We start from the raw sequence: 10783 nt of genomic DNA on the forward strand, positions 1-10783 counted from the left end.
CGGTAGAAGAATCGGTAGGACCGAGTTTGGCTTAAGTTTTGGTCATATGTGGATATGGGAAAGTAGTTGAGGGTTTTGGAGCATATCACTAAGCACATGAAGCAAGAGGCTCATTAAGCAACACCTCATCCCTCCTTAATAGTATTGGCTTTTCCTATGGACTCAATGTGATCTTGGATCACTAAATATAAAATGAAGAGTCTTGAGCTTTTGAGCTTGAGCCAATCCTTTGTCCTTAGCATTTTGAGGGTTCCACTTTCACATCCATGCCATGCCAATCATTGAGCTTTCCTGAAATAATCATCTTGGAATAGCATTAGCTCAATGAGCTATATGTTGTTATGAATTACCAAAACCACCTAGGGATAGTTGCACTTTCAATCTCCCCCTTTTTGGTAATTGATGACAACATATAGATCAAAGCTTCGACAAATGATAATAAGCATGAAATATATCGTCGCTTTGAGAAGTATGTGATAAGTAAGAGCTCCCCCTAAATTTGTGCATATTTAAAATTTGCTTTGGACTGCAAATGCACAAAGAGTTAGAGTCATGGGTTACTCTTCCATGTCACATACATCTTGGTGGAGCGCTCAAAATGATAAGATTGAAATACATGCACTCATCACCAAGAATAGTGGATGATCACAAACGATAGATAGAATGATAATATTTAAGTAAGCATTAAGCAAACATTAAGTCTAGCTTATGATCAAACACATGATCATCGATGTCTCACAGGCATAAGGACGTACTATCTCACACACAAAAGCAGAAAAGGTTCGAAAAACCACCAAATAAAACAAGGGAGAAAAGCAACACTCTCTCTCTCGAAGCCTATGATCTATACATCTTCTCCCCCTTTGGCAACAAGTTACCAAAAAGTTCCTAGAAAATGCATAGTGCTAAGTCGTCGCTCAGGCTTGATCTTCAGGTGGTGGTGGAGTCCGGATCACTCCAAGGACGAAGGCTTCTGTAGATGTTGAAGTAGTCGCTGGAGTTGGTGCTGAAGTAGACGCTGGAGCTGAGGCTGTAGCTGGTGCTGAGGTAGTGGCTCTGGTGTCAGCAACAGGCAGTGCAGACGACCTCGGGCCTCGTGGCACTCTAGAAAAAGCATGAGTGGTAGTCCTTCCTCTCCTCTCATTCATGTCCTCCTGGAGCTGCTCCACTGCAGACTGAACTTCCGTTACCTTGACATCCAAGTCATAGAACTTCTGTTCCATGATCCTCTCTAGGCTCTGCTGATTTTTAGTGAGGTTGGCCAGACTTTGCTCAATTCTCAGCGTGGATGCAATCAAGTAACCAAGCTGCTCTTGTTTGGTCTTCAAGAAGTACTCAGATACCTCCGCTTGAGTAGGCATCCTGGCATCTTTCTCCTTCCTCGCCTTCTCCTTCTTTGCATATGCTTGTGCAGACGATGGATCATTCTCTGTCATCAGAACTTCATTGTTCTCAAAATCTGGACGGATGGGCAGGTGTTCCTTATCCAACAAATATACGCCCGTGCCCATCTTGGAGTTGATGAGCTCCTGAATCTGAGGGGGCATATCCACAGCTCCTCTTCTGATCTGCAGCTGTCCTCTTAATGGTTTCCACAATGAGACTCATGACCTTGAATTTCTGAGGCACATCAAACACATGTAGCAAGTTGATAGCATGGCCTCTGATCATCTTGTGATCTCCAGACTTAGGCAACAGAGTGTGCCTTAGTATCCAATTGATAGTGGGCAATCCTGATAGCAGATAATGCACTGAGCCAAACTTGAATGTGTCAAGAGCTTCATTGGGAATTTCCTTGTACATGTTGGACATGGAGTTATGGTCCATCTTCTTCTTGGCATAGATATCCAAGTCCTCATCTTGCTCTTCTGGGGCATTTGATCACTTCGCCCATTCCTCAACAGTGGATTGGTACCTTGTACCCTCTGACATCCATGTAATCCTCCATCTGGATAAAAGTGAGCTGTGGAGTAGAACTGCATGATGAGTTCCTCGTTCCACTTTGTGAGCTTCTGCCCAACAAAGTCCTCTACTCCACACGCTCTGAAGCTGTCCTGAACTCCTGGGTAGTACTCTTCATTCTCCTTGATGTAGGTCCAGTCGACCCATCTCATGTCACAAACGATTGGCTTCTTGTCAAGCAAAACAGTCTCATAAAAATCTTGTTGCTCCTTGTGTATGAAATCTGTAATCCACGGCAGTCCTTCTCCTAGAAGCATATGGATCTGCTTCTCTCCATTTCCTGAGCCCTGAAGTCTCTCCTGAGCTTCATATCCTCAGCCACAGGATGAGCATCGTTGTGGTCTGGGATCTTGGGCTTGAGCTTCCTCTAAGGACACTCTCTTCCTCTTCTTCAGTAGCTTCAGGCACTGGGGCCTTGTTCTTTTCTGCAGCAGGTATACTCCTTGTGTTTCTCTTTGGTGCTGTCTTAGGCTTAGATGCAGCCTTGGGTGCTTCCTTGGGCTTGGATGCAGCTGTTCCTGACCTTATGGCATCTCCCATAAGTTTGGCTGCCTTGGGCGCTGGTGCAGCTGCCTCTTCTTCCTCCTCCTCTTCTACCATGATGGAGGCTCTCCCAAGCACTTTGGCTACAGTCTTCTTTACTCTCTCCTTCCTCTTCTTGCCCTCAGCAGCAACGGGCTCAATGGGAGCAGGTGCGGCTTCTCAGTTGAGGCTCTAGCCTTTGACATTGGCTGCCTCCCTGCTGGCCTCTTGACTTTCAGGCCTGGCTTTGAGCCTTGAGCTGGCTCAACCTTTTGGAAGTGGCCTCTTCCTCTGCCACATAGTCTTCATCCTCAGAATCAGACGTTCTCTTCTTCCTTTGACGTGTGGCAGCCTTAGGCAGATTGCTGGGTGTGCTCCTGCTGCCATCATCAGAAGAACTTGAGGGGCTAGTGCCCTCACTCATCACAACTTGCTGCTCTGAGAGTTCTGGCTGTCACTTTGATCAGACATGTTGCAAACTGACTGCTGACCCTGTGAATAGATTATATAAGAGATAGAGTGGATGAGCATCACAAAAAGCAGAGATTTTTGCAAAAGATTAATTCAAAAACTTAGTTTTAGTTTTCCACAGAAAGCATCTCGGATCTACCGATTTTCAAACTCGGTGACACCGAAGCAGTTTTGGCACCAGAACTGGTGAACTCGGTCAGACCGAGTCACAGTTCGGTGGCACCGAGACTGCTAGGGTTTCACAGAATTCCAAAATCGGTCGCACCGATAAGTTATTCTCGGTCAGACCGAGTTTCACTTGTGCAATGGCAAAAGCCAGATCGGTGGGACCGAGTTTTTCAACTCGGTGGGTCCGAGATGGTTTCGGCGGAAACCTAACCCTAAAATTTTCGAATTAAGCCTAATCTACGAGTTCATTGACTGGATAGGAGTGTTTCAATCGTGGCAAGAATCATGATGATCACAATGTGCTAGGAATCGGAGTGGAGAATAGCACAAAGATCGAGTCCATACCCTAGTTCGGCGGAGACTCGCTACGGCGGCAACGGCGGGGCAGAATCCGTTGACGGCGGCGGAGACCAGCGACTAGGAGGCTGCTGGCGGCGAGAAGACGATCCGGAGACCACGAAGGCAGAGCAGGCTATCGCGCGGGCGAGGAGGTTTCGGAGAAATTTCCAAAATTCTGCCCGTCACTATATATAGCCCGACCCTGTCGGTGTGACCGAGTGGAACAACTCGGTGGCACCGAGATGCAAAACTGTGTGCAGTTATTGCAACTCGGTGTGACCGAAAAGTTCAAATCGGTTGCACCGAGATCGAAAACCTAGATCAACTTAATGAACTCGGTAGGACCGAAAAGGAGTATCGGTCAGACCGAGATTCATAAAGAGGTTTTGGAAGTTTAAGTCTATGACGAATCGGGGACTCCGAGCGCTCCTCACACAGAGTGGTTCGAATCTGACTTGATCAAATTTTGTGATGCAGCATGAATAGAGTTTGAGACGAGAAAAGCATAGATAGCTAGAGGAGGTTCTTAGGCATTCTTGTCCATCCACTTGGCAAAAGAAGATAAAGCCAAACAATCAAAACAACAAGTGGATGTCCTCGAATGAGTAAAATATGCAATCAGCATGCTCACACAATAAGATAGCAAATGAAATATGTGGCAAAGCATGCACAACCAATTCTAGCATCTATCAAGCAATTTGCGATGACTAGGTCATCTATATATGAGTATATTGACTTAGGAGTCAAGTGAGAACACTTGATCGTAGGTCATACTCATCGTTTAAGCTCAAGTGGGGTTACCACTTTTACATAAAGCATTGTTTTGTTCACATCTTTAGAGTTGCTTTAGCTCAAGTCTTAGAGTAAAGCTCCCCCTAGATGTGATATCCCCCCTAAGAGGGATGAACTAACCTTGGGTTTTGTCGATGATGACTTCATGTAGATGTTGAAGATGTGGATGCTCAATGTTGATGTAGATCACTTGGAGCTATCCATTTGAGTGAATTGCACTTTCAATACCTACATGGGTTAGTCCCACAAGGAACAAACAAGGATATCCATAGACATAGAGTGATGCACACACAAGATGATGTCCATGAAAACTTTAGGTTACCTTGTCCCTTGTCTTACCAACAAGAGGGTTTGTGACTCCTTGAACTAGTGCAAGATGTGGAAGTTGATTGCACTTGTTCTTGCCAAAATGATAAGAGTGAAGTATGTTGGCGGAGTCACCCTCAAGAACTCTCTAGTTCTTCTTCTTTTGGATCCACATCATCTTGATGGGAATCCTTGGAGTTGTAGTCGTACTTGATGAAGTGGAACTTGAAGAAGTCTTGGGAATCCACTTGACTAAGGTCTTAGGAGCTTCTTCAAATGCATCAATTTCCTCTTGAAGCTTGTCCTTGCCTTTTTGCTCGTAGTCTTGTGGTGGAAGATCATCTTGAGCTTGTGTCCCCTTGAAAGAAGTATACTTCTCTTGTTGAGGGACAAACTTTGTCTTGGGGTATTGATCTTCTTCCCATTCAACTCCATTGGCATTGAACTTTCGTTCAAAACCAACACCTTGATTCTTCCGGTGCATTCCTTGCTTGCGCACAATTTCCTCGAATTGCTTACTCCCGGCAAGGCTTTTGTACACTCCTTTCTCTATAATTCCCTTCAATAAGCTATTTTCTTGCTCAAGTGTAACTTGGCTAAGAGAATCATTAGTGGAATCAAGAGAACTACTAGAAGCAACAATATTGGATTTAGCATGATCATTGTTACTACTAGAGGAAGAATCTTTCTTGTTAGACTTGACTTGAGGCATGTAAGTGGATAAGAGTAAACGCTTGGCAATGTAAGAAGAACTTTTCTTGCGGAGATCATCATTGATTGCCTTTAAGAACTCATGCTCTTGCTCAAGATTGAGCTTTTCAAAGCGTAGTTCTCATGAGCTCTTAAAAGTTCTCGATGATCTTCGAAGATAGTGTCATGAGCTAACTTAAGAGTTTTTAGTTCTTTAGTTAGAGCCTCAATCTTCTCCTTATCATTGTCATTCGTTTTATCTTGATTAGCATGATTAATTGGTCTTTCATCATAGTATTCATCACTAGAGTTGTCAACAAGCACAATCATCACCTAACAAGTCATCTTCATCACTATTGAAATCAACATACTCGGGGTGTGTTACCTTAGGACCTTTGGCCATGAAGCATCTTCCAATTCCTTCATTTGGTGAGTCAAATATGTCGTAGGAGTTGGTTGACACAAGTGCTAGACCGGCAACACCTTCATCTTGAGTATCTTCAGAGTCGGAGTGATAACTTCTCTCGGAGTGGCTGTCGGAGTCGGAGCCGGATACCCATTCACCAACATGAGCTTGATGTCTTCGTCTTGTGTAGCTCCTTGATGATTTTTCCTTCCTTTCCGAATCCTTGCTTCTCCGTGAGTATCTTCGTTCATAACGATCATCTCTACTCCTTCTCTCTCTTGGTGGTGATCTTTGCTTCTTCTTTTTGGAGAATCTTCTCTTCTCTTGTAGGGAGCCGTACACTCATTGGAATAGTGTCCGGGTCTTCCACAATGTACAGTTTCGCTCTCGACTAGAAGATCTTTTGTCATTGTAGGACCTTGACTTGGAGCTTCTATCTTTGCTTCTACTCTTGTAGAACTTGTTGAAGTTCTTCACCATTAAGCTCAATTCTTCATTGAAGTCTTGTTTCTCACTTGATGATGTAGGGGCTTCACATGAGGCTTTATAGGCACCACTTGATTTGTTGTGAAGTTCCTCTTTATCCTTAAGTGACATCTCATGAGCAACAATTCTTCCAATCACCTCCGTTGGCTTGAGATCTTTGTAATTGGGCATCATTTGGATCAATGTGCACACGGTATCATATTTTCCATCCAAGGCTCTTAGGATCTTCTTGATGATGAATCTATCGGTCATCTCTTCACTTCCTAAGCCGGCAATCTCATTTGTGATGAGAGCAAGCCTAGAGTACATTTCAGCGACACCTTCACCATCCTTCATCTTGAACTTGTCAAGTTGGCTTTGAAGCACATCCAACTTGGATTCCTTGACGGAGTCGGTACCTTCGTGCATATCAATCAAAGTGTCCCAAATTTCCTTTGCATTCTCAAGGCGGCTGATTTTGTTGAATTCTTCGGGGCACAATCCGTTGAAGAGAATATCACAAGCTTGAGCATTGTATTGCAACATCTTCAACTCATCCGCGGTAGCTTCACGGTTTGGTTCTCTCCCATCAAAGAAGTCACCTTGCAAACCAACACACACAATAGCCCAAACGGCGGGGTTATGTCCAAGAATATGCATTTTCATTTTATGCTTCCAACTAGCAAAATTAGTACCATCAAAGTAAGGACCTCTACGGTGATAATTTCCCTCGCTAGACGCCATACTCTCCTAGGTTGTGAAACCAAGGCTATGACCACCAAAAGCTATGGAGATCAAGCAAATGGAGACCAAAGCTCTGATACCACTTGTAGGATCGAAAGTATGTCTAGAGGGGGGTGATTAGACTACTTGACCAAATAAAAACTTAACCTTTTCCCAATTTTAGTTCTTGGCAGATTTTAGCTATTTTAGGACAAGTCAAGCAATCATCACACAATTCAAGCAAGCATGCAAAGAGTATATTGGCAGCGGAAAGTAAAGCATGCAACTTGCAAGAATATAAAGGGAAGGGTTTGGAGAATTCAAACGCTATTGGAGACACGGGTGTTTTTCCCGTGGTTCGGATAGGTGGTGCTATCCTACATCCACGTTGATGGAGACTTCAACCCACGAAGGGTAACGGTTGCGCGAGTCCACACAGGGCTCCACCCAAGGGCAACGGTTGCGCGAGTCCACGAAGGGCTCCACCCACGAAGGGTCCACGAAGAAGCAACCTTGTCTATCCCACCATGGCCATCGCCCACGAAGGACTTGCCTCACTAGCGGTAGATCTTCACGAAGTAGGCGATCTCCTTGCCCTTACAAACTCCTTGGTTCAACTCCACAATCTTGTCGGAGGCTCCCAAGTGACACCTAGCCAATCTAGGAGACACCACTCTCCAAGAAGTAACAAATGGTGTGTAGGTAATGAACTCCTTGCTCTTGTGCTTCAAATGATAGTCTCCCCAACACTCAACTCTCTCTCATAGGATTTGGATTTGGTGGAAAGAAGATTTGAGTGGAAAGCAACTTGGGAAGGCTAGAGATCAAGATTCATATGGTAGGAATGGAATGTCTTGGTCTCAACACATGAGTAGGTGGTTCTCTCTCAGAACAAATGAGTTGGAATGATGTGTGTGTTCTGATGGCTCTCTCACTGAATGAGAAAGAGGTGGAGGGGTATATATAGCCTCCACACTAAATCCAACCGTTACACAGTTTTCCAATCTCGGTGGGACCGAATCAATAAACTCAGTCGGACCGAAAATGTAAACCTAGTGACCGTTAGTGATTTCGGTGGGACCGACATGCAACTCGGTAGGACCGATTCGGTTAGGGTTTGGGCATAACGTAATCTCGGTGAGACCGATTACACAAACCCGGTGAGACCGAGTTTGGTAATTAGCTAACCAGAGAGTTGGTCAGGCAAACTCGGTGGGACCGATTTGCTCTTTCGGTGAGACCGAGTGGAACTCGGTGAGACCGAAAAGTTACAAAGGGGAAACACTGAGTTTACATTGCAATCTCGGTGGGACCGATTCGCTCTTTCGGTGGGACCGAAAAGTTACGAAAGGGAAACAGAGAGTTTGCAACCCCATCTCGGTGGGACCGAGATCCTTATCGGTAGAACCGAATTGCTAGGGTTTGGCAGTGGCTAATGACAAGTGAAACTCGGTGGCGCCGGATAGGAAGAATCGGTAGGACCGAGTTTGGCTTAGAGTTTTGGTCATATGTGGATATGGGAAAGTAGTTGAGGGTTTTGGAGCATATCACTAAGCACATGAAGCAAGAGGCTCATTAAGCAACACCTCATCCCTCCTTAATAGTATTGGCTTTTCCTATGGACTCAATGTGATCTTGGATCACTAAAATATAAAATGAAGAGTCTTGAACCGAGATCCTTATCGGTAGAACCGAATTGCTAGGGTTTGGCAGTGGCTAATGACAAGTGAAACTCGGTGGCGCCGGATAGGAAGAATCGGTAGGACCGAGTTTGGCTTAGAGTTTTGGTCATATGTGGATATGGGAAAGTAGTTGAGGGTTTTGGAGCATATCACTAAGCACATGAAGCAAGAGGCTCATTAAGCAACACCTCATCCCTCCTTAATAGTATTGGCTTTTCCTATGGACTCAATGTGATCTTGGATCACTAAAATATAAAATGAAGAGTCTTGAGCTTTTGAGCTTGAGCCAATCCATTGTCCTTAGCATTTTGAGGGTTCCACTTTCATATCCATGCCATGCCAATCATTGAGCTTTCCTGAAATAATCATCTTGGAATAGCATTAGCTCAATGAGCTATATGTTGTTATGAATTACCAAAACCACCTATGGATAGTTGCACTTTCACAAGATGACATGATGCAATGCACATGATGCAAAGATGAATGCAACAGACAAAACAAATCACACAACGAATGTCGGAAACCCTGGAATACATCTGAGGCTCCGGTCTTGGGGCGTTACACCCTATCAGGCTCGGAATCCCGGTTACAAGACATCCTCGACAGTGGTAAAACAAGTCCAGCAAGACCACCCGATGCGCCGACATCCCGATAGGAGCTGCACATATCTCGTTCTCAGGGCAACACCGGATAAGCAATCCATACAACTAGAACCAGCCCTCGAGTTTCCCCGAGGTGGCGCTGCAAGTGGCTCTAGTTTGTACCAACACTTAGACAAGCACTGGCCCGAGGGGGTTAAAATAATGATGACCCTCGGGATGCGTGACTCCCAAGGGAAAAAGGCTAGGTGGCGAATGGTAAAACCAAGGTTGGGCCTTGCTGGAGGAGCTTTATTCAAGGCGAACTGTCAAGGGGTTCCCATTTTAACCCAACCGTGTAAGGAACGCAAAATCCAGGAACATAACACCAATATGATGGAAACTAGGGCGACAAGAGTGGAACAAAATACCAGGCATAAGGCCGAGCCTTCCACCCTTTACCAAGTACATAGATGCATTAATTAAATAAGAGATATTGTGATATCCCAACAAAATATCCATGTTCCAACAAGGAACAAGCTCCAATCTTCACCTGCAACTAACAACGCTATAAGAGGGGCTGAGCAAAGCGGTAACATAGCCAAACAATGGTTTGCTAGGACAAGGTGGGTTGGAGGCTTGGTTCAACAATATGGGAGGCATGATAAGCCAGTGGTAGGTATCGCAGCATAGGCATAGCAAAAGAGCGAGCAACTAGCAAGCAAAGATAGAAGTGATTTCGAGGGTATGGTCATCTTGCCTGAGATCTCGCAAGGAAGAAGAATGAGTCCATGAAGAAGACAAACGGACGAAGTCGGAGGGATCCTCACAAATGCTACGTTATCGGAACTAACCCAAAGAAGCAACACTGGAAAGAAGCAAACAACATAGTAAACAACCACCACATAAACATGGTATGATGCACAATCAAGTATGATGCATGTCTGGTTTAAAAGATACATGGCATGGCAAAGTGCAACAAACAATACTACAAATTAAGTGGAGCTCAATATGCAATGGGTTGCATATTGACGGAACACCACGTCAATTATTTAGTTCTCTCTCGTTTAGGTACTCAACAATATTAAATGTTGATTAACATGGCAAGAGGTGAAGCATAACAAAAACTATACCATCTAACCAATTTAAATGGGGCCGGATATAACAAACAACAAATCCGGTAAATCCCCATATGCCTTAGTAATTTATTACAACAACAATTTAAACATTTTAATTTTTGTTATCATGATGCGGATGACATGGACAAGTTTATGCGATTTTTATGAAAATGTTGATAACAACATTATGAAGCATTTGTCACCGTGGTGGAAAGAAAGAGTGCCACGGCGACAAATCCGAAAATGATGTCACGGCACCATGTCGGTTCCGGTAGCTCACGGAGATACCGGTACAAAAGGAAAAGTGACGGAAGCGTGACATGCGATAGAAGGTGGGGTGATCCCGGTAACCGGGTTCCCACATGCCGACGACGGTGCCAAGCGGGGAAAACAAGTAGCATTCACGGGAGGATACAACATCCAAACATGCATCTCATACAACACAAGCATTTGTTCACGGACAGTCGTCTCGGGGTTATACCTTCGAAGCATGCATTAACGGAACGGATCAAGTTCGGCGGTAGGGGTACACGTGTCGAAGGGGAAGTAGTTGTCCACGGG

The sequence above is a fragment of the Triticum urartu genome, chromosome 3 (assembly GCF_003073215.2).
Source record: "Triticum urartu cultivar G1812 chromosome 3, Tu2.1, whole genome shotgun sequence".
Taxonomy (NCBI): Eukaryota; Viridiplantae; Streptophyta; class Magnoliopsida; order Poales; family Poaceae; genus Triticum; species Triticum urartu.